Here is a 26,069-nt window from a genome sequence, read left to right as displayed (position 1 = left end):
TCTGCAGGCCTGTCCTTGCCATTTTCACGGTCATAGTCAATGTGAAGGCTTCTGGGAGCTACCTAACTTACATCGTGGTCAGCATTAGCATGTTGGAAGTCATACTGCTCCTAACAACCACCAGCTAATGGGAACATTGCCAAACTAATTTCAAAAGGAAAACGGTTCCCAATGTCCTATATGAAAATAATGCACTAACCTAATTTTTTTATTGCACTCACCGGACCCTGTTTCGTCACAGGTGTCGCCATCTTCTTTCTTCTCTATCTGCTTTCACTCTTCAGGCATCTTAATTGGCTTGGACAACTACTGTGCAGGAGCATTCAGTCCCTGCAGCCACAGGCGAAGCCAGGATGTCCTTTTCTGCAATATAGCCTTGCCTGTTCCCAAATTTTGAAAGTAGAACTTTAGTTCCACTTTAAACACTGGGGAAATAGTACATGTAGACTTAGCCTTGTGACTTTGACTTGAACAGGTTGGCAAAAGTCCAAGAATGCTTATGGAACCCATAGGGATCCAAACACGGCACGTCACCCATCATTAATAGTGACACAGATGCTGGCAGGAATAACCAGTAAACACTACACGGGAGACAGAAAGTTGACACTCCTAGAAGTTTTGCTTTCTTCAGAAATTTTTAGTAGAAAATGTCTCAGAATCAAAGAAAAGTTTCGTGGCACAAGTGGCTGGAGTGTAGCTAAGTCACCTGTTCTTTACAGGTATGTGATTTTTGGAGACACGGTTGCTTTAAAAAGTTTAGGTATTTGTACAGCTTTTCATTAATGAATAAAGCAACTCATATCACATTGATGCTTAAAAGGTCACATTTAGCATATGGCTTGTGAGATCTTACCTTCATTTAAGTAATTTCTAATATTTTCTAATCCAGAGTGGGCTGTTTATATTCAAATTAGTCTAACACCTAAACCAAAGACCAGGAATAAATTGCTGCCAAGGCTTGCCCTGATTTAAAAGACAACATCACCTTTAATTAAGTTGCTGTGAGCCTAAAAATGATCCTGGGGCAAATCATTTTTGAATTATGTTTACCATCTTCCCTGATCTAATGATCAATCTTCTGAAATTGCCCAGGCCAGTTTTATTTCATTCTGTGCATGCTCGCTGTAGCCCTATTGTCCCATAAAGTATGCAACAAGGAATGACTATTGCAAATGAGTTTGCAAACTTCTTATTTTTTCTTTGGGTTTTCCTAGTGTTGGAGGTAAAATATCCAAAATGTTCTGGTATATTTTGTGGAAATAATAAATAATAAGCAGATCTATGAGAATGTTTATCATCAGCAATGAACAGGTATATACACGTAGCCATCCCCTAAGCTTTTACAGATCAATACAGGTCAAAAGGGTGCAAAGCCTCAACCAATGACCCAAAGATCAACAGATGGAAACAAATGAATTTCAAATGTACCGAGTGCACATCCTAAAGAGCAGTGAAATTCTATTGCATTACACTTCATGTTCTGCATGTCTTCCGAGCAGAGAGGGGAATAGCTACATAAAAGGAAATCAGACTGCAAAGGGCAATTGGAGTGGACGTGCTAGGACTGCAAGTTTCTGAATCACAGGCAATGCAAGCAGGACACGTGATGCTTGGTCTTAATCAATCATTAGTATACAGTATTTCAATGATTAGTAAAAGCAAGGATTCCTGTTTTATCTAAAAGAACGTTCACATATTTTGTAATATGACTTTTTACTGAAAATATAAAGATGTGATTCCATAAAGAGGAAGATCACATGAATTGAGATGAGTCACCTAACTGAAAATCATGCAGCCTAATAAATGAGACAATGCAAAACAAAGTAACATTGTTCAAAGTACAGTAGCCTGGAACAGTGCCAGGTTTACTTCAAACTCTCAGTACTGTCAGTAGCAAATCATTGGACACAACTGATGCTGTGATTGTGAATTTATAGTAATCATTTCCCAAAGTTAAGAAAGTTGATCACATGATAAAAAATATATATGTTTATGGTCAACATTTCGTGACAATCACAAGTAAAGATGATCAGTAGTTTAGAGATATACATAGTTGAATTCATATGCAAATGTTGACTTTCCCAGTAAAAGTCAAGCAAGTTACTGCATCCTTTAGCCTTTTAGGAAATCTGTACAAAATACTGCTAGATGCCTGTCTATATGTGTCTCTACACCACCTTCATCATGCATATCTTCTATAGTAATGACCATATTATATAATACCGGTTATAAAATACAAGCATGCAAGTAGCATATAATGCCCCTTTAAATCTATAAATATTATGTACATTTTATTTCTGTGATTAATTTGCATACTGGTATTTCGAAAAGGTCTATAAATTACCATGGGTAGATGGAGCCTTTTCTTAATGAGTTTCTTCAAATTAGGTTATTATTCATTCAGTGAATTTAGCTTTGAGAATAAAAAGATACCTTTTCATTGTCTTGTTCTACATTACTTACTAGCATAAGTTGTTAATGATTAAATATACGGCTTGCTCTGTCAAAGGCACGCAGAGTCATAACTGCTGGAGACTTTCTGCACTATGATCAGATTCATAATTCTTAATTAGTGGACAGGCCATGAATTTGGCTTAAAGTGGGAAATTTTCAAGAACATGAATCTTGGAGTGAATCCAGTGGCTTTTATATAAAGGGTGACTTTACTGAAAAAATGATCATGACTTAAATTTTGTTTAAGCTCTGATTTTTTAACCTCCCTAATGTTTTTTGCAATTAGCATTACATGGTGAATATCACTACATCTGTAGCTGCTATACGGTCAGTTTATTTCTCATGTAGCAAATGTATTATGAAACAGATCTTCACAGCTACATAGTATAATAAAATAATTGTTATATAATGAACTTCAGGCTTCTCATCTGTACTGAAATAGACATCTCTGATCTTACTGCACACAGTCAAGCTTTTCTACTATCACATATAACTAGGGAATAAATGGCACACTCCACTGATATATTTCCATAAGGGAAAGTATGCTAATGCAGAATTTCCATGGAAGTACTTATTAATTTTTTTGTTCACCTTTATGTAAGGTAAAAATTCTGTTTTTTGTTTTTTTAAAAAAGGGTGCAGCACCACCCCCTAATTCTCAATCGCCTAGGTGATCGAGAATGAATGGGAACGCAAAGCCTCCTGGTATTCCTACTTCAGGCATCCCGAGAGGCTCTTGGGTGCTCAGCCTGCACTTGCCCAAGCATTTCGGGCATGCGCAGAAGGTTTTCGCCAATTTTTTTTTTTAATCCTACATCACACAATCTTGCGCCTGGATCAGGTGATGTAGGATGAAGAACCCGGAAGAAGAGACAAAGATGGCGGTGTCCGAAGCGCCTAGGACGACACAGGACTAGAAGCAGGACACCCCCGGATGGATCAGACTGCCCTGCGGGATTGAAAGAAAGTGTTTTTTTGGCAGTTTTTAGTTTAATTCCTCTTTAAAGTTTTTAGCAATATGCCCCTCTTTATTTACTGTTTTGAGGGAGGGTTTTTCAGTTTACATTTCATTAATTTTTCGATTTGAATAATACTTTGAATATATAAGGTTATCTCGGAAATGTATAACTATAGATTTAATAAGAAGAAAAAATTATTGAAATGTAAACTTAAAAAGTATACAGGGTAGAATTACTTAAAATAAAAAAGGATTGTGTAAATTGCTTAATATGGGGCTTGGCAAATTGGTACAATGGATGGAGAATCTCGAGTTGCCTTTCTAGTATTGACATGTGCATGACTGGGAGACTAGGAAGTACAGCTGCACGCTCTTTCACCCAATGAGAGAGAACTAGTGTGACAGTGAGCCTTTAAAATAAGTTGTCTTTCCCACCATTGGATGGAACCCACACCAACTACTCCTACAGGGCTAAGTGCTACATCATCTATTTTAAATGCCATAGCTAGCCCTAATGTTCTTTAGAAACTGCACTGTTATCTAGTGTTCCATTAAAATATTATGAACTGTAGATCTTATAGGAAAATTAAACAAGGAAACGCATTTTGGGATTTGCTGTCATTCACTGAAAGCTGTTATTATTAATGGTAGATGTCTGTTGACAAGTTGTCAAATGTCTGAAATGTCATGTTTGCACTAATTTGTTTCCATGCACATTAAAGCATTTAGCAGCTCCAGCATGCAAAGTAATGACTTGAAAGCATGCAATATAATTAACTGAAGGCATAACACAGTGTGATTTATGATCATGTTTTCAATTAATATATACTTACTGTGTATGAAAAATGTTTATAACATTAGGATGAATTAGTATCTTTTATCTGACAAAAAGAATGAAAATCTCCATGTATCTTCTTTTCTGCATCTATCTTTAAATTAATCAGCATTCTTTAAGTCATCCTATCAGGGAAAAAATATACCAAACAATCCAAATCGGGTGTTCGGCAACAAAAAAACATTACTTCTACACATCGAGTGTTGTATAGTTGAGTCCCTGATGCATGCTGTGGTCCTTCTTCTATGTCACTACAGAATATAGCAGTAATACATTGGCTACATAAAGTTAGGCCTGTAACGTGCGAGGAAAGGAGCATAGGGAAAGGCCGACGTGACTGAGCAGACAGGGAGTAGACAGCATAGGGTTATATTTTGGTTGGAAGAGAGGTATGGGGGAGGGGGGGAGTTAAGAAGGGGGGGAATAGGAGGGGTAGAAGAAGTTTAAAGGTCAAGAAGAGGAAGTGGGGTTCTTTTCTGAGAGAGACAGCGTGCAGGGAAAGATTTTCCCACCCACCCATTTGTTTTGGTTAGTAGGGTTAGTAGGAGTCAGTGTGGGGGTTTTTGGTTGGTCATAGGGTGGGCAGTTGAGGTCCTCAAGGGGAGTGTGCTGGTTGTTTAACCTGGTCCCAGGTTACCTGGTCCTAGCAGCGTCCTCCAGCGTCCTCCAGTGTCCTGCCATTCTCCGGCCGCGTCTTCTTCATGGATCTGTCATTGGAGTTCCCGGTGCGTACAGCTGTCACTAGGGGCGCAGTGGGAATTTCAAAATATTTTGTATTGAATTCAATACAAAATAACTGTAATGAATGCATTACACTGGATTTACATGTCTAAAAGCAGTACATTGTTTTTCATGAAAATGTATTTTACAGTATAAAATAATAGTAAGAGTATAATAAAGTTTGAAACACAAAATCATGTCAAAGTCTATTAATAAATGTATTATTACATTTTTTTAAATTATTTAATTTATTATTTTGACATGATTTTGTATTTCAAACTTTATTATACTCATACTATTATATTATACTGTAAAATACATTTTCATGATTTTCAAAACAATATACAGCTTTTAGACATATAAATCCAGACAGAAATGAACCACCCAGGAGGTTAAAAATCATGGTATTAGGAACCCATCTATGGTATGGAGTCCCTGGTTTTTGGTTAATAATTTGGTGGAAATTGTTTGGGGGGTCTGCACAAGAAATATAAGTAACTATTTGTTCCCAAGATGTGAGAATGGGCGGCTGGAAGCAATTGTGGTTTAAAGTGCAGACCCTAAAAAGGTATAATGTGGTGACCTTCCAGGACCAGCAACCAGTAAGCTAAAATTGGGGAATGAGTATTGGTATTGTTTTGTTATTGTTTGATTGGTATTTAGTTTTATAGTTATAATGTGTATACTATTTGTTGATATTTGATTGTATTTATTTTATTGTTTATATTGGTTATTTATATGTGTTATTTATATTGATATATTGTTACCTGTATTGTTATTTATGATAATAAAGTTATTAGTTTTTATTTTGTTATAATAAAAGGCTTGCGGGCCATTTAAAGAGGAACTAAACTCAAAAGTCCACCATATAAACAAAAATACACTTACCTTCAATCTTGCAGGGCAGTCCGACCCATCCAGGGGTCTCCTCCTTTAGATCCGGCCTCATCCCAGCATCCATCTTAGGGCTGGCACTCCGGGCGGCGCCATCTTCTCCTGTTTTTCCGGGTTCTTGTTCCTACGTCACTCGACCCAGGCGAGAGATCGGGTGAAGTAGCTGGGAAAAAAACTTGCAAATCTCATTGGGCATGCGTGAGATCATCAAATTTTTCCTTTAGAAAAAAAATGGCTCCTTCTTCGCATGCCAGAGCTGCTTAGGCGTGCGCTGGAGCAGCCAAGAGGCTCCAGGGATGCGTGACATAGGTATCCCGGGAGGCTCTGCACTCCCATTCATTAAATTAGGGGGCAGTGCTGCACCCTTTTTAAAAAAAAAAAAAGTGTTGCACTTTAAAAAAAAAACTGAATTTTTACTTTACACAAAAGGGTTGTCTACCCTTTTATGTAAAGTGAAATTTCTGAGTTTAGGTATGCTTTATCCAACATATGGTCTGGTCTTTATTTGGGGGGTTAGGTGTTAAAGTCATTAGTTGGGTATTAAAAGGGGGGTAAAGGGGGTGTAGTAGTAGTACTGTGTATAGTCTGGAGGGATGCAAGTCTGCGTAATTATGTTTTGCCACAGTCAACAAACCTTAGTGGAGAAAACAGGCACTTCTGGAAGTGTTGAATGCTGAAAGATCTGATAAAGACAGCACTAGAACAGGGGGAAGCTAAGAGACATGTACTGTAGTGCTAAGTATAATTCCTTTTGAAGAGATTTGGCCTTTAAAATGTCCCTTTACCCTGACTGGGTCTATTTAAAGTGAATATTGCCATTGGATTATCATTTATCAATGCAGATGCACTATTGATGATGGGAGAAGGCCATTCAGCTTCAGATTTTACTCAATTCATAAATAGATACATGAATGCAAGTCTATGCACAAACTGTTTTGGGTCACTATATTACAAGCTCTGTCTACGCATACTCCACAGAATTTGAAAATCGTGGTTTCATTTTTTGACTGCTCTGGATCATCGTGAGCTAGTGCATAATAAATTGGCTTATTAAAGCATACATTAAAGCAATAAAAAAGACTGATGTGTTTAATCCAGCATAAAGTATTGATTAAAATAAAATTAAAACTGTAGTTTGTTCTGTCTATATATTGCCTTCCTTGGTTCCTCTTAGCCCCCACCCCAACTAACATGCTAAAGTAAATGTTACACATTTTGAACATTTTTGTTTTTATTGCATACTCCTTCTTTTCAGACATGGTCACATCACTGAGTTTCTGGGTTTCCCTAGGTAATGCGGATCGTGGTTTGTGGGAAGAGTCAGCTGGATGCCATATAGCTTCCTGAAAACATCATAGCACTCTGCTTTAGCACTCCTCTCAAGAGCCAAGCAATGCAAGAAATGGGATAGCTTTTGGAAGGAGTTATGCAAATATCAAAATGTCTTAATAGTGGATGCTAGCTATCCTAGAGGAGTAGGAGGTTCTAGGCTTGCATGCAAACCACCATAAGTAAAAAATTAATGTAATGCTGATCCCCCATGACTAAATGAACTGACATTCAATCAATGAAAGAGGTGGAGAATGGACAGTCTTACTACACTGAGTTCACAGTTTCCAGTATATATATATATATATATATATATATATATATTCAGTAAGTGCAAAAGAATGCCTGCTAATCCTGCTTAGAAACCCACAGCTGTCCAGAGCACACAGCATTAATAATCTCATACACCATTATAAACCCTGCCTAGTTACTTATATAAATGACAGCACATCTCCTCCCAAGTCATTGGGTTGTCCTAACATGCTTCCTGTCCTAGAGCGACAAATCTACTCCACTATAAATGACTACAAGCATCAGGGTAGCCACCCAAGGACAGAACATGCACTACTAGTAGGATCACTAGAAAAAACTAAGAAATAATCATTGTTGTAAAGCAGCTATTCTTAATCAGGGTTGTAGAGAACACAGGGATTCTTCCAAAAGGTTGCTTGAGCTGTGACTGAATGTTCTCCCATTCTATGTTGTCAGCATATACACATAGTCATAGCCACTTAGAGGAATTATCAGTGCAATACCAATTTTTATTAGCTGTTTATAATGGTGGAATTCTTTATGTGGGGAGGGGGGGGGGCATCTTCATCAACTGTCCAGCAGTGCAAAGGTGCATTTTTCCCACTGCCCCTCAATTATTTTTTTTAGAAGGAATTCCACGGGATCTAAATAATATATCAAGTGTTCTTTGATAAACACAAATTCATATAAAATAATAAATACAATTCCCCTGTATGGTAATAATTCACTTTGGTATATTAACCAACTGATTATCACACTAGACATAACTAACTTGCCCAAAGTAAGAAGGCAGAAGATAAGAATACTTTTATCCTTCTTGAAAATCTCTTTAGCTGACAAACATGTTATGCGCCATGATAAAAAAAAACTCTGCTCTCTGCAGGTCTGGTCCATATTTGATATCCAATAAAAGCCATTATGTCTATCCACACTTCCTTGACTTTATTGCCATTTCTGATTCATTTCTTTGTAGAATTTTACCGTCCTTTACATTTACAAACTGTCTCACATGTTAACATTCCATGTCTAAGATTCATTAGAAACTTAATGTTGTTTTCTTTGTAAGCTTCGTGTATAATAGGAGGATATTTCTTCCAAGAATCCAGGCTGGCTTGTTTTTGCAGGGTTATGTGGTTTATTACAAAACAAATGAATCGAGGATTTGTGCTTTAATCAATGTTCAGACACTTTGTGAAGATTAACTCCTCTGCTATACAATAAATGATGTCTTTATATGGTTTTGTTTTTGTCTTTTAAGGATCTTCTTTTAGTAAGTGGACAATGTCTACTTTTGTTCTATTCATGCTGTTGGCCATGAACCGAACAATGCTGGAAAAGACAGCTATTGAGTAGAGACGTTGATATGTTCTCATTTCTTGTAGTCAAGTTATAGTATTTCAGTCATGCTGTCAAAGTCATTAACCAGTAAAGTAACATGGTAATCCTCTGAAGCAAAGTGCTAAAAAATCCATTATAGACACTCGAAACGTGTTGGATATCAACTTACAGACTTTTGCCAGTGGATATAATCTTCTGACCCAACCAGCATGCCGTTTAGAAAACCACTTCTCATTTGTTTGAATGAAGTAATTCTGTGAAATTGGATATCTGGTTGCTATTTGATACTGATCTTCAGTACTTTTTCATAGATGGGGAAGGGATGGTATTTTTTCATTTGCCACCCTCTAAATAGGTAGCTTACTTTCTTTATGTATTGCCATAATATTAAATGAAATTCTTTTTAAATGGAACCCAGACAAGAAAATAGTACGAAATTTATGATTTCCTTCAGAAAATACTATTTGCCTTGCTGGGCCATTTGAGCCACATACCTGTATCAAGAATAAATATGCTGTCAGTTAGTAATAACAGTTTCAGTAGAGTTTCAGCCAAGTGTTGATTTGTAGGCATGGTCACCCAATATTTGACCGTGAGAGGAGGGTCCCGAGTTACTGATTTCATCATCTTGCTGCTGGCAGGAGGAAGAATTTCCCAAGTCTAATCCATCCGAGGACTCAGACTTACATCGTAACTTTGTGGCAGCTCTTAAGATGAGATGCAGAAGTAAGGAGACAATATAAAGGCTACTGTTCAAGCATATGAATTTTTCTAGTTGTAAAAACTATGAAGCAGTATTTTAGACCTGGAAGGCAATAGTTTTACTGATAGGTGATGGTGCATGCTTTCGAGATAGAACAAAAATAAATACTTTGGAGTTGGGTTAGTTAAAGTGTGTTTACCTAACAAGGTATATTTTCACCTTGCTAAGTGAAAAGGGCCATGTTAGTGCAGAAGGGACATCTGTGTCCATGTTGAACATTAAATAATGTGCTAACAAAATATTTAGAAGTAGAAAATACTATAAAGCCAATAATTTTTACAATATTTCTCATTCAGGCACTTAGACCTGTGTTCCATCACAGTGTGCCTCCATCTTCCTTTTTCTTTGCTTCCTAAAGATAATCTTTGGCTGGGATGACGTAATTCCTGTGTAGGTATGCCGGAGTTCATTTATTCATTCCCGGCACACACAAGGTAAGCTGCGTTTGCCAACTGCATGCGTAACGCAGCAACATTTGACAGCTGGGCAGCGATCTGGCAAGTAAGAACTGTTATTGCAGGAGGGATATGCCTGAATTGCCCACATTAAAAGTGGGACTTTAATTTAACTTTATTAGCTTTAGACTTATTTGTATCTCTTAACTTGTGCCGTCTCTGGTTGGTGACTATGATTGTCACAAAGAGTTCTGTTTTGGCCTTTTCACAAATCACAGCCCATGATTTTGCTGCAGCCAAAGTTTAAATCAGATAGGTAGCTGTGGAAATCAGTCCTTCTTAGTTGGATAATATTGATGCTTTAGTCTCTTTGTGTTTGCTCAGACTAATGAACCGCCACACATTTATATTACTAGTATAATTTTTTGGAATATGTTTTCATTTGCCTGATAACTGAAGTTCAAGCTAAATAGTAACTGTAGTACAGGAGAATTTCCGAGGAAAGGCTGAGAACTAACAGAAGATGTGCTTTTAGAAATAGTCCACAAATAAGGATCAACTTCAATAGGTAAGAAAACTGTCAGAGCCAAACTCCCCAGTGACCCCTACAGATAGAGAGCTAATAAAGCCTAAATTACATGGGAATATAGCCCCTATAACCTGCATAGGAAGAGCTTGAAAAACAGAGCATTATATCATAAAAGTATATGTAAAAACTGCACATCATATTGTATCTTTACCGATAAACCTTTAACTGGCCAAGCTCCAGAACCATTTTAACATTACAGCAATGGGCCTTCTAATTCAGCAATAATTTTGATATTACTTATCTTGCAGAAGTCAGATATATATTGCTTATAGTGGGGACAAATAAGGCTTACTCCTGGTGGTATTATCTTCCAAATTTAGTAAATTTCTATTTCTAAAATGCAAAATTAACTAAAAAAATAGAAATATACACATTTTAGCCTAATAAGCAATCATTCTAATCAAATGTTTGTATTGAATATTGTTGTTTGAACAAACCTTTGTTTGGTTCAGACAAGGTTTCACTGATCATAAGGCAGCATGGTGGCTCAGAGGTAGCACTCTTCCCTTTGCAGCACTAGGTCCAAGGTTCAAATCTTGGCCAGGACATAGAGTTTGCAGGTTCTCCCTGTGTCTGGGTGGGTTTCCTCTGGGTACTCCTGGTTTCCTCCCACATTCCAAAAACATGCAGTAAGGTTATTTGGTTTGCCCTCAAAATTGACCTTAGACTACATTAATGACATATGACTATGGTAGGGACATTAGATTGTGAGCTCCTTTGAGGGACAGATAGTGACATGACCATTGACTTTGTACTGTGTAATATGATGGCGCTATATAAATACTGTGTAATAATCATCATAAGTAAACTACATTGAGAAGCTCTTAAATGTGGGCAGCTAGTGCCTGCTTTGTACATTCAATCACAGCTGTTACTATTATTTACTACAAGAGGCGGTAGAGGGGACTGACCCTTACCCCACCAACCAGTAAGAACTCTCATACAGTGATGTGGGTTCTCAGTGAATGGTAGTGTTCCGTGCCATCCACTATCCTATGAAAATGCTCACTAATATTTTAAATGACAATGGACTTATTGTAGTAAATGATACTAATGATGGTAAGCAGCAGCGCTCTCCACTGTGTGCATTTGTTTGTATCAAACAGAGCCAATAATCGGTTCTAACAGAACCAAATGTTGGATGTTCCAATTGAATAGCAACACTACAATAAGTGTAAAGGTTAAATTACATTTGGCTAATTGCCCTAACAATTATGACATTAAAATAAAGTTATCTAAAGAAAGAGGGGTAATGATATTTACAAATTAATTTACACTGTATCTATAGCCATTGTTTCAAAGTATGTTTGTGATGAAGAATTAGAAAGTTAGTGAGATTTTGCAACCCCCCCCCCCCACACACACACACACACCTCCCTTTCACTTTTATTTAGCTGGTCTGCATTTCTTGTTGGCTGTCAAACAATGAAAAGTCATTAGGAGGAGACAGGCAAGGACGATATCTAAAGCCTTTGACCAGTCGCCTCCCTGACCTGAAAGTAAAGCTGTAAAAAGACTTACCAGTAGATGGCATATTTAGGTAGGTAGGAATCTGTCTTCATGGGGTAAGATTTAAAGATTTGCTGTGTAGGTTAAAGATGGTAGATGGGAAATGGATCCTTGGTTGATGGATTTTCCCTGGAGAGGGGCTTTACACAGAGGGATGTTAAAACCTGTAGAACCTGCCAGCTTTTCATTTTTGTCTGTTTCTCTGTTTCTGATTTATCTCAATTTCTGCTTGGTAAATTGTTGCTTCCAAAACAGGTGAGGTTTTTTAACTAAGCTGTGGATAGCAGGGGAAACCTGACTCTTGATTCTAAGGATCCTAGATTATAACCTTTCCCCATTCCATTTTTTTATTCCTGTTATATAGAAGTTAACAAAAGCATACAAAAATTTTGCCTACACAGTGGACCCCTTGTAGAACTGAAGGGGGCAATGTGTCTCCAGTCCCAGAATATGAACGTATGCAATTCTGCAAGGGTCATTGTAAAAAGCTGCAATCCCTGAAGAAGTTTGGTTGACAAATTAAGTTTTTTAAAAATGTGTCCTTAAAGCCTACAATTAGCTCCGATTAAATACATTCCACAAAGGCAGATGTTTGATAGTAAATTTTAAATTTAATTCTCTTCCTAATCACAGTTTAAAAAGTAAAAAAAAAGTCAAAAGATTTATTGAACTTATTACACATTAAAAATTATGAGAAGAAGGTTGTCCCTGTAAAAAACAAAATAAATTTATGAATTGGCAACTCTGAAATCAGCAAGAAGGTTTACAGCAAAATATCATTATTTATGGTCTATCCTTTTGTGATTTTATAGAATAAGGCAGTTAATCTTTTTGTGGCATAAAATCTTCTTCATAATCACAATAATTGAACAGATCAAGCTCTCCCAGCATTGTTATTAATGGGTTACCACCACCACTGTTTATAACAAAGATGTTTGGCCTGTTAGCCTACAATCTGCAGTCATCATCTGCCTGCCTACCCCTTACAGTGAAATAGATTACCTTTTTGCCAATAAAGTCATTTTCGTTCAAAAGAAGGTAAAGACCTTATTGCCATCTGGGGAGAGCTTAAATAAAGTATGCTAGACAAATCTTTACATTGTCTTGATGTATTACTGATGAGTCTGTGACAACCGTCAGGAACTTATCACAAAGGAGTCATAAAAAAGATATAGTCAGAGTAACAGTACAACCAATATTTGTTCTGGTTACCTTGGGTTGGTGCAAATCCCTGCTACGTACATTTGTTCCATTCTTCCCACAACTTTTATTTAATGCATAATTAGACTAGAAGAGAAATTAGGAAGGACAGACTTTTAAAACTACCTCACATTTCAGTGGAGCAAAAGCCACATTGTTAGCCCATAGGTAGCTTGGAGCTCATTGGATTTCTGGCAGATATTTTTGCTCCCAGCTGTCATAAACACCTAGCTCGGCAATGATATCCCCCGCTGTGTGCACCCCCCACCATCAACTCCATGACCATCTCCACTCCTCTTCTACCAATCTGAAGCCTCCACACCGAAAATGGAGCTCCAACCCCACAGATTACACCACCAAAATCAGAATACTGTCGAGGACCTCAACCGACATCATCACTAAAAAAAAATGAGCGGACTGGTGGGAACTTTTCCTTTCCACTACCCGAAGCCAAGAGGCCTACCCCCTCTTTTCCTGCACCTTTAGAACCCCTTAACCCCACCCTCACCTCCTTTCCGATCCCCACCCAATACAATACACATTAACCCTTTCCATCAGCTCCCTGACACCCCAGTCATGCACGCCTTTCCCTTATGCTCCTTCCTCACTACATTCCAGGCCTGTCTTTCCGTATTCCACACTGCTTCTTTCCATTGTTTACACTATGCATGCCCTGTTCTACACCGCCCCTGTACTCTTTGCTATGCATTTCAAATTTCTCAACTCTTCATTCTGTAGTCTTCACTTTCCATTTCCTATTCCATATGATATAAAAAAACGAAAAAAGAAGCAAGATTTTAAAGATGTGAAAAAGTCTAGATTCTTGCAAAAAAGAAGCCTTCAGACTGGTAATTCAAAAATTTCTATTTACCACATGGCTTAAAAATGAAGGGTATACAATCTAAAACATGTATGATTCCTTCCATGGCAAAAAAAATATCATAGTTCTTCTTTATGATAGTTCAATGCCAACCAAACAACTACATGTTTTCTGAAATTGGGATGTGGCATTTTAAGATTCATTCCTAAGCACAATTCCTATGCCATATGACCCCATTCTGTACTTTCTGTTCCCTGTTTAACATTAAATTCTCATTACTAAGGTGTATTATCTGAATAGTTACCTGTTGTTAAGTAGTTCTCACATTTATTAAATGTAATTCTTTTTTAAAGGTAGGGTCAGGCAAAATGCAAGCTCCTTGTATTTATTCAATGTGGCGAAAAGCACATGCAAAAGAAGAGTTTTGTTTTTTTAAAAAAGGGAGTGCTTGGATTTAAATGTAACTGTTAGACGTTTGACACTGCAATAATAAATCATTTGTGAGTAAAAAGCCTGTGGCATATAAGTTCTAGGTAATCAGGGACCTTTAAATCCTTCCTGCTGACAGCACAGTGTGGCCAGAGCCAATGTTTGCTACACGCTCTGCAGCATTTTTCCTGCTCAGGTGTTCACAGGTGTTCCACCTTTCTGTCCAAATGACACTTAGGAATCTATTTTGTTTATATATAAATATAGATACATTACAAATATGCTAACTTTTTTTTCCAATTAAAAGTATAGCAAAAATGAACTAACTATACCATACATATAAATTTACTGTTTATGTTATTATTATTATTATTATTATTATTCAACAATTTTTACTTGTTCTTGTGTGCTTTTGATGATATTTTAGTAATAGAGTTATGGTAACATAGTGTTTATTTGTGTTCTTATGTTATAAAGGTAAAAAAAAAAACCCTGCTAATTATCACATAACCTTGTTTTAAACATGTTTTAATGATTATTTAAATAGTAATATATTTATCTTCAATTGATTTCAATGCAAACAGCAATGCATCTCAAACAGTGAATAATAATCATTAAAAATAATGGGATAGTAAGAAATCTACCTAATTTCAATACACGTTATATATAATCAGGAAAAGATGGACAAAATTGTTGGGGGAATGCCAACATTTTTAAATTCATGGTAGATATTCCAACTTCTTTAATGGAGCAGGGCAGAGCCCAAGAAGGTAGTATAGTACTTCCCTATAGATATTTTAAAATAAAAAGGACAGGAAATCCTTCTCTGCAGTGTCCTTTGTCCTTTTTTGTTTAAGGTAACCTATTATTAGACGTGGTGTCAAAGGCACCACCGTTTCTATGACATTCCCTGCATTTTATACTTTCTACTATATATATATATATATATATATATATATATTTACAGTAATACAGTAGTTTTAAAATATAATACATTGTAGTGGACGCAATACTTTAATACTTTAATAATAGAGCATATCAATACAATGTCAAAGAAAGTGACAGAGAAGAAATAAAGGTAATAGAGAAAAAATAAGCGGAGGGTCTGTATGACAGGTTGAAAAAGAGAAAAAATAAGCGGAGGGTCTGTATGACAGGTTGAAAAAGGCGAGGTATAGAATACAGAGAGTTAGGAGATTAGTAGGGCTTAGTAAGAGGTTTAAGTGCAAGGGTAGGAACTTCAGAGGTAGGTCATCTGGCTGGAAAGTTCTCGCTTAATCTTAGCGGAGGAGGATTCAGAGAAGCTTTGCTCACCCTCCTCTCCTTATAGGTATGTATTTAGTGGATTTGTATTTGTCATGGCAGCATTGCGCAGGTTGTAAGGTCCATGAAAGTGTTTAATTTGGTAATATACAATGGTTTGGGATAGCATCAGAGACATGGCATATTTTAGGGTGTTTTAATCTGATTTGACTCACGGGAGTCTTGGGTAAAGTTTATGGAGATGAGGTGTGGTGGCTGGGGACTAAAGCAGAACTAAACTGAAAAACAAAAATTTACACTTACCTTTAATTTCGCAGGACCCTGGATAGCACTGGCCCTTTCTGCGATCTAGTCCCACGTCATCCTGGGGTTCCTCTTCATCTCGGCGCCAAGGGAGCACAGAGAGCTGCCATTCTTCTTTTCAGTCTTCTTCTTCGATCGCATGTGCGATATTGGGTTATGTAGCCAATGTAAAGAGAGACGATCTCACTGCGCTTGTGTTAGATCTGCATCTCTTTCCCTCTAATAGAAAAAATGCCCTTTCTACGCATGTCTGAGATTAGGGCATGCGCAGAAGGAGCACCCACAGCCTCCCGGGATGCGTGATGTAGGTATACTGGGAAGCTCTGTGCTCCTATTCAGTCTTGATCGCTGTCTGTTGGTCTGTTATGTAGAGTTCAAGCTGAACATTTTTCTTTTTCTGTTTTTGCAAAGCATTTTGTTTACTCATGTACTGAACTAATGAATGCAAAAAATACAATAGCATTGACTAAAACTATTAAAGAACAGTTAAACAGGAAATAAAAATGGGAGTTGAAACTTGATGTCCTAGTACAAGGCAAGGATGCATGTCATTTGATTGATTCAGAGATCATTATCGGCACAGAGTTGGTAGGCTCACATTCTGACACTGTATGTCACACTAGCTGCACCAGGTTATTAGAAATGCATGGTCACCACTATACTACACATTAAAATGTAACGTGATAGGAATTGAAGAAAGGATTTGTTTGAAAAAACTAGCAGGTTTAAAATGTTCATTATTTTCTGAGTATGGTGAAGAGAGTCAGCCTTTATAGGAAAAAGGTTTTCAGGCAGGTACTGCAATTATAGAAAATACTTATCAATCCGTGTTACTTCTTAAGGACTGAAATCCTAAATATTGTTATCAACATTGCCTTCCTAGCCATCTTTTTAAAGACTACAAAACAGTACCAATCTATTTAGAAGAGAAGAGGGGGGTCTATTCAAGATATGGGGAGCAATTTAAGATGACAATTGTTACTGTACTAATTAATGTACGCAGTGGGTTTGATTTAATAAAGAAATCTGGGCTGTTCACTTAGGTAAATGTATTGTCTCCTTGGAAGAAATATTTAACTTAGCCTAATGAATGTGGAGAAAATTCATTTTTCAAAATATACCCAATCACATGCAAAAAAAAATCTGGATTTTTGCTTGCATATGATTGGATGGTTGTTGTCAGTGGAGCTTTAGCATATTCACTAACTTAAAAGTGAACTGCCTAAATTCCCCATAGAAAATAATCCCCATTATAGGCAGAGTCAGTCTTTGGGTCTGATTTGCTTAAAGGTCTCCAAGGCTGGAGAAGATACACTCTCATTAGTGAAGATCTAGATGGATTTCTGTAAAGTAATTTTCTAATTGCTAGCAAATGTTTTGAATCCTGGACCAGATCCATTCCAGGTTTGCTGGATCACTCAGCTTCACTGTTGAAAGTGTATCCTCTCCAGCCTTGGATAGCTTTAATAAAGCCCTTTAGGTCTGGTACACCTAAACAGATCCAAGGTCAATTTTACACTCAAAACCTTTAATAAATAACACTCAATAAAATTATTTGTTGGAAGTTTTGAAACACTGTACATGATTTTGCCCCCATGTGATTGAAATTTGATTTGGAAGTTTTGATTAGATGGACTTGAATTTTCCTACAATAGTTTCAGTTAGTTTTCACCAACACATCTGATCTATCTACAACCCATTGGAACATAAAAAATGGTCCCCTATAATTTTTATCATTATTTAAATTCCATTTATTTTGCATACGTTAGCAGTCCTTAAGGAAGTATAGTTCCACTTTGAAAATGTGTGATCAAGGCGGTCTTTTTTGCTGAAATTGACAGCCATTGCCCCTTCTGCAGCAAAAGATACTTTCCTGGCTGTTTGCTGTCTTAAAAGAAAAAAAGGCTGCTAGGATGATGCCTGCATGTGCCAGGTATTCTGGCAGTGCCCGCAGCTGCTAAAATTGAAGTAACACTGACATGCATGCACAAGAGTTACATCACCCCAGCCTGGCCAGATGGCTGATGATCAGGACACATGGATGAGAAAAAGATTGCAGCCCAAATGACAGAACAGAAATAGGTGTGTGTACTTAAAAAAGTTTGACTAAAATAAGAACCCTTCTGCAATACAGGACAAAAATGTAAAAATAAATTTCAAAATCTTTTTTAAAAACTTTATTTACTGGATACAAACTTTGGTTCATTTTCACAGAGTCTAATGTTAGTAGTCCAGTCCTGCGGTCACATTTCCATGAATCTATTTCTGCTATGCATGAAATATAAATGTAATATTGTATTGCAGAAAACTCCTGCAGCACTAGTTCTTTTTAGTAAATAAATATCTACTCTGAATTTTTATTTATTGTTGTGACCACACAAAGTTTATTGTTTTTCAAATGATCTTAGGTTTGTATTATTCCTGTATTTTATAATCCCCATGTTTATGATTATCTGTATTGCAATATGCAGTATTGATTGTGGTGGCTCTACATTTACGAGTGAAACAGAGTTGGTTCTGCTTGAATTAATGGTAAAAATCATTGATCAGACAACATTTTCAGGGTGACCTTAGACCTGAGCAGTAACTATGATTTATTTAACATACACAGTCATTCAGACCTTCTGTTGATCCTTATCTGTATTAATGTGTGTCCTATCCATAACTACTGCGTGACTCCGCTGCTTTTCTTGTAAAAGTCAACAGGGTGGATCCAATCAATTTCATTATATTCATTTGCTTTCTTTTTCATGATGGGAGAGATTATTGATCTGCTAAAGTCAACACTGAACATCTCTAGATTGTTACATCCAAGGTCATCTTTACTAGACCATCCATGACCAAACCATGCACCATAAAGAACAGAAGTAATATCTATAAACATTAGATGCCCATTACTCTAGTGCGATTTCCTGGGATTTAAATGAGAAAAGGATTTTTATAGATGTTGCTGTAGTTCAATCTGCTTATATTTTACCTTCCTTGCTTCCTTATCCCCCCTTATTCAATATAATAATTTATGTTTTTCAAAGAATATCTTTCAATTTTCCTTACATATATTATTAGTTTCTCTTCTGAATGCAGACAGATCATGGCTGGCGGGGGGTCCAGCAGGGTGCTGTTTGTGAATTCCTGAAAACATTACAACACTCTGCATCAATACTACTCTCAGAAGCCCTGATTTCTTATTAAAAACTGCTCTGGCCCCTGGGAGATGTTCTGCCTTGATGGGTGGATGCCAATTTGGAGAAGTGGGCATTCTCAGGCACCCTACATGTACTAAAAAAATCCTACATGTTATAATGAGCTTTCATGAATCCAGGAAGACAAGGCTAGATGATAGTGGACATCCTCCAGCCGCCTTGGCCCAGTCCGCACAGAATATAGCATAAGGTAGCAAAAAGCATGAGTTTATTAGCCTTCAGATACCTTTTACACATAACCTTGATCTAAAGCATTGACTGGATAAAGGAAGAAAAAACCCTGAACCATGCAGATTCAAAAACTATGGAAACTTCCATATGTTTTTTAAAATGATTATGGGCAGATCTAGACCTAGGGGTTGAGGGTCAGCATGGCATTTGGCATTGCTATTGGTACCAGCTGAATATAGTAACAGAACAAAACAACATACTACCTACTTAATAAAGTGTAATACACCAAAAAATGCTTCCAGGTGTATGGGACCTAATAAAAAACATGCTGATTGATAAAGTTGAATAAATAATAAAAAAAGCATACTACCCAACTAATAAAATAACTAAACAAGAAAAAAATTCAACCTGCTGAAAAAAGGTAAATAAATGGGGAAAGGGGCTTCTTCTGTGGCCTTAGTTCCTGATTTTTTTTTAGTAAGGGAGTTGGTGGATCCCTATTGACAGCTAGCACCTGTGTTGGGCGTAATATGTCGACAGATCTGGTCAGGTCAAGTTTACACAAGTGGCTGTGTGATAGTGGGTTCAGGATTGGTCTAAATAATTGTAGATTTAGAACCACCAGCAAAGCAGGTGAAGAATTGGGCGAATTTATAAGTATAATCTGCACAGGTAGGTAACTTGTAGTACTCTAACAAGCAAATGCTGACAAATTCTGTATAATTAGTTCGCTGGTCTTCCTTCTTCTGACTCACCACTGGGTACTAAGAGATGAGATGAATTGACTCAGCCATCAACTTTTGCTACATATCAGAACAGCATAAGGAGCGTTAGGAGTCCCAAATGACTTGTAAAGTTGGTGAAAGAGAATGCCTTTACTTGTGAATGTTATTTCAAGATTGCATGGATTATAAAAGCTTATATTATGCCCAATAGGCCTATTAACAAATGTGTACCAGTTTGCTTTTTTGTCTTTTATACTCCTTTACTTGTGTACCACTAATTTACTACACATCTTTTACTATGTTACCATGTTTTCGAAATACATTCTACTAATTGTTTAGCAATACCACTTTATTGTTACCATGTTTTTTGTGCCATATTTGGATAAGGTATATCACCTGGGGCCAAGTTTATGTATTCCTTTTAATAGCGTCTGGGTCAGCACTGGGGTGAAATTTCTAATGTTTTTGACAGGTGGATTTATTTCACTTGTTTCATCTATTAATTTTATAGGACATGCCACTACCAAATAAATTCATGTGTTTTTCTATTTCTATTCTCCAGTACAATTGATTTCAGAGCAATAAACATATCTAATAACATCAGAATATTATTAGGAATAAAACTGAAGAATGTAATTAGGTGTTATTACCTTTTAATAAGTAAAACAAGGCCATAGAAGGAGAATTACACAGTACTCGATGTAATGCTGCTGATAAAAAAATGCTTTAATTGTCTTTTGCTGCACCACCTCACAAAGATTTGGCCAATGTCCAATATTGTGACACAGTGGAGTTTGACAGCCAATTCCCCACATGTGTATTTGTATGCAGGTCACTGAGAGGGAGCTCTGTTCATACAGATTACTAAATAGCTTTCAGGAGGTAAGGATTTTCTGCCATTCTAAATCAGCCAGTGCGCACTAGGTGAAGAAAATCTAAGTTTTGCTGTTTTCAATTCTGTCCTTTTTATTCTTGCTGTCACGGACCAAGCCCTGCGCTAAATATATCATCATGATGCTCAGCTTTTGTATTAAATTCTGCCACAGAAGGCACATGGCTAGCGGTGACAACCTTTTAAAAAATGAGCATAGTACAAGTAAGGAATTAAATTATGTTTAGATAGTGTGTCTGCAAATATTAACTCAAATCAGCTGCACCCCTCGCCCCACCCAACAAAACCACCACCTCCTTTCCATCTATTTAGGGAGTCACAAAATAACATAAATATAATTGCAGCTTGTAAATCACCGATGGCATTTTTTTAAATTAAAGTATGGATCAAATGATGATTAGAGGTAACCCAAATCTTTAAAAAATTGTTCCTGACATCACCTTCTAAAAATGCCTATTGCCCCACTTTCATGTACATTGGGCCTAATACACCTAGGTAATTAACTTGAAACAAGCACACAAATCAAGCACACTCAAAAGCCAGGAATAACCAGGCAAATATCATTAACAGAAAGAGGGCGGCAATGGCATAGCACATTTATTTCTTTAGTACAGGTAAAGTGGAAACAAAGTCAACTATACTCACCTCTGCCCCAGTTGTTTGGTGTTTGTGAATTCCCCTTCTGCTGATTTGATCACCCATTCTTCAACTAGTAATGGGATCTTCAGCCATGGAGATTGGCAACCAGTGCATGCCTATCAAGGTAATAAATCCGGCATGTTCAGCTTGGTGTACATTCACAAGTCGTAAATAAACATATTTACATTCCTAGGGAATCCCAGTTCTTTCCCTGCTTTTGCTCTTGTCTAGTATAACATCCCCATCCATTTTTAGTGTCTTCCTGCATGCACTTGATTTTGCACTGAGCATGTGCAGGATTAAGTACCGTATGATCAGGAGCCATCATTTTTTGGGTAGAACACCCCCCAATGACGCAGTGCTGTAAGGAGCAGTATTATGTGCAGTGAAATCAGAGAAAGCGATTTCTGTACAGTAAAGGCGCCTGTGCAATAGCGGAAAATTGGAAGTATGGCTGGAGTTTAGCTTTAAATATATTATAAAGGAACATTTCACTGAGAACTTGATATCACATTATCCAATGGATTTTCAAAAATTAATCATTAATTCAGGTCAGGACAGTGACAGTAAGCATCAGTTTGCTGTGTTTCCATAAAGGAGGAAAATGTGTGTTATAATTTTAATATAATGATGAAAGATGGGTTTTGTGTTATTGGAATTACACCATATGTTGATGGAGTATATAATTTACTGACTGTATAAGGTCATCATTTGCTCTAACAAGGATTTAAATTTTATGCTGCAAATGAATGTTATTTAGAAATATAATGCGGACAGAAAGAATTGTTTTAAGCCTTCTATAATTGCAAAGCTAACCATTATGGATGGGAAAGCGTTTAAAAGTTTTGGTTTGGATGTAAAAGATTGCCAACATTTTTTAACAGATATTTATCACATGGAGACACAATATGTTGTAGCAGTTATAGAAATGATATGCAGTTTGGATTACAGAAGAATAAATATTTAATGAAGAATTGATATTTTCGAGTGTCTAAAGCTATGTACACACATTATATGAATATTGCCTAGGATGAACGGACACACTCGTCTCAGCCATAAATCTAACGTGTACATCGGGGTCCTCTGGCTTGGACCATGGGACCAGGAAGGGTGCCACTCACTTATCCTCCCCCTTCTTCCTCCAATGAATGGCGCTCTGTGTACAGTGCTCAATTGTTCATCTGTCACTGTTCCCAATGGCAGTCGTCTGATGTCTGTATGAGCCTTAGGATTATGTTTTCAGTTCTGCAGTGCGAGCAGCCAAGAGGTTCCAGTTGCCGGAAGCCAAGCAGGACTACACACTTCTACTGCAGGTCTGAAGCTGCCCTTCCAGATCTGTCTGCCTGTGTTCTCAAAAAATGTTAAGTCCTCATTAGAAAAATGTTGTTCAGGGCTTATAGTATTATGTTTGTAGCAAGGTTTGAAAACAATAGTTAACACCTAACTTGCAATGCTTTATCTGCCATCATGACATTTGTGAGAGCAGAACAAGCGGGCTAAAATTGTATAAACTGAAATTGTCCCGAGATTAATTCCTGCTTCCAGCCACTTGTTGATTTCCTTTTCTAAATTCAGAAAAAAAAACATTAAAATATTAGGTGTATTTGATGCTGAAGAGAATCAAAATTATCTCCCTCCTCCTTGAGACTGGGTGCCAGCATCCTGCCCTTCACTTCACCACTAATCACCAACGATAAAGCGTTTTCCTAGACAAGGGAGTGACATCTACTTTTTACCCTACAGCTACACTTTAGTGCCTACATTTTAGGGGCACATTACCTATCACCGAAGGACTGACCCTCCATTCAACCATAACTAAATACCAGGATGTACACACATTATTTAATTTTTAATCAACATCTTATCTGATGATACTCCTTTATTAAAGTATATTACCCCTTACTCCATATTTTCTTAAAATTCCTAGGATTTATAAATCAATATATATCAAGTACCAATACTGAAAATCTTCGTTACAAACTTTTAATGTCTCAAGGATCCAGGGGTACTCCAATGTGGATATTTCCTTGGTACTCTTTACTTTTGTTTTTAAGCATCACAAAATTATTGTTATTTACTTTCAATGCATCTACTACTATGATCTCAATAATCCCCTGAAGAAGCCAATCTGGCAAAACGCGTTGGGCCATTGAATAAGCTCAATACTTTGAGACATTTACATATTTGCTTTGTTAATACCCTTTGTTATGTTGTATTTGTACTTATAGATTAGGAGTGTTATGTTGGAGAAAGGACTACTTAGATTCTATATATATGGAACACAAATACATTTTTCACATATGCCTCAAAAGCCTATCTTCCCCTTTCCTTTTCTCTTTTGAATTTGAAAACAATAGTTAACACCTAACTTGCAATGCTTTATCTGCAATCATGACATTTGTGTGAGCAGAACAACGGGGCCAACAATGTATAAACTGAGATTGTCCCAAGATTATTTCCTGCTTCCAGCCACCTGTGGACATCTGTTGCTAAATTCAGAAAAAAATTAAAAAAATGACGTGTATTTGATGCTGAAGCAAATCAAAATGATCTGTACAATGAATAATTAAATGTTATACCATTTAATTTCTTTTGTTTGTTGGTTTACACAGTAAAAAGCTGCTGTGAATATAAATCAGACAGCATGCGTTCTCTATTAGAAGATCCCAGCACTGGTTTTACCTAAAATAATAATGCATGATGAAAGAAAAAACATTTTTTTTTACAAAATTGTGTCACCACTCAAATTGCCTGTGGCAGGATTGGGTCTATATAGGATCAGGCTGAACAAATTACTGCATTTTGTCCCTATGCATGAGTCGGTTTACATGCATGAACATCAAACATTTTTTATTCCGTTATTAGCTACGCCAGAATCCTAGACCAAGTAGGGTGACTGGTGACAACTAAGCAAACTAAAACTAAAACAGAAAAAATTGGAAGAAGTTTTAATGGATGTTTACTTTCTGTATATGATCTGAATATACAGGTAGTCTCCGGGTTACATACGAGATAGGTACTGTAGGTTTGTTCCTAAGTTGAATTTGTATGTAAGTCAGAACAGGTACATTATTTTAATAAATGCAATTAGGACAGATGTTTGTCTCAACATATTATTAGGCAGTGTGGTGTCAGTTACTGGATAAAATCCTCACTGTGAGTTATAAATAAACAAAGCAAAAAAAAAAAAAATATTATGGAGCTTAGACATTTATTAACTTCTGAAACAAGCTGTGGTTTGATATGCAAAAAGAAACAACTGCAGAGTTTGTCTTGGTCATTAAAGAGTTACAGAACAGCAAAAGACGTCTTCTGCAAGTAATGCAAACCGCCCCCCCATCCAACCTCTGTTTTGTATACGAGCGAGCAGGGAAGCATGGTTCGTATCTAGAATCTGTCCATATGTTGGATGTCCTTAACTCGGGGACTACTTGTACATATATTTTTCCAAGGCTTATCAGCCTAATGAATAGCCCGATATTTGAACACCAATAAAGTCCCCTCCCTGATTGCTTTTGCAGCTCTAGTGTAAGTGTAGTATGTGAATCTCTCTGACCGCAAAGTTCCCATGATCACCGGGCTGTACTTATCAGCCCTTTGACCGAGGGAACTGAACTGCAGATGAAGTCCCAATGGAGAAACTCCATTAGGAGTTCATCTGCAGTCACAGCTGACTGGAAGCACTCCCGTGCCTCCTATCAGCTGTGACCGCAAAGTTCCCACGCTCCCTGTGACTGTGGGAACTGAACTCAGATGAACTCTCAATGGAGAAACTCCATTGAGAGTTATTCTGCAGTTCCACTGTGATCCCAGGGCACTAGAGGTTAATTAACCTCTAGTGCCTGGGGATCGCAAACAGGAGGATTCCCTTGTAGCCCTGAAACCACTCCATGCCTCCTATCAGCTTTGACCGCAAGTACCCAAGCTCCACGGGCTGTACTTACGGACCGTGGGAACTGAACTCTGAAACTCTATTAAGAGTTCATCTGGAGTTTGCCTTTTTTTTTTTTTTAAACATATTTTTAAACACAAATTCGCAAAGTCGTGTTTTCCGGGTCGAGTCTGCCCGCATTTGAACCCTCCATTTTTGGGTCGACTATAGGGACAACCGGAATTTGAACACCAACACTACTTATCAGTTGCCATTTCATAATGAATAAATAAAACAAATTTAGATATTTTTCCACTGTTTGAGATATTTTTTTTTAATTTCTTTTCCTGACACAACATGGGAAAATAGGGAAAAACTGAAATTCTAACATTTGGTCAGCAGACCATAAATAAATAAATGTTGGCTTTAGCATGGAACAAAATTCCATTTGCAAGTTTGTATGTTTAGGCAGGTCATTAGTGTGGAAAGGTCCAGACATGTCCAGTCTGCAAAAATG

Source organism: Pyxicephalus adspersus, chromosome Z (assembly GCF_032062135.1).
Source record: "Pyxicephalus adspersus chromosome Z, UCB_Pads_2.0, whole genome shotgun sequence".
NCBI classification, from domain to species: Eukaryota; Metazoa; Chordata; class Amphibia; order Anura; family Pyxicephalidae; genus Pyxicephalus; species Pyxicephalus adspersus.
The sequence above is the reverse complement of the archived record's forward strand: the minus strand, read 5'-3'. Positions refer to the sequence as shown.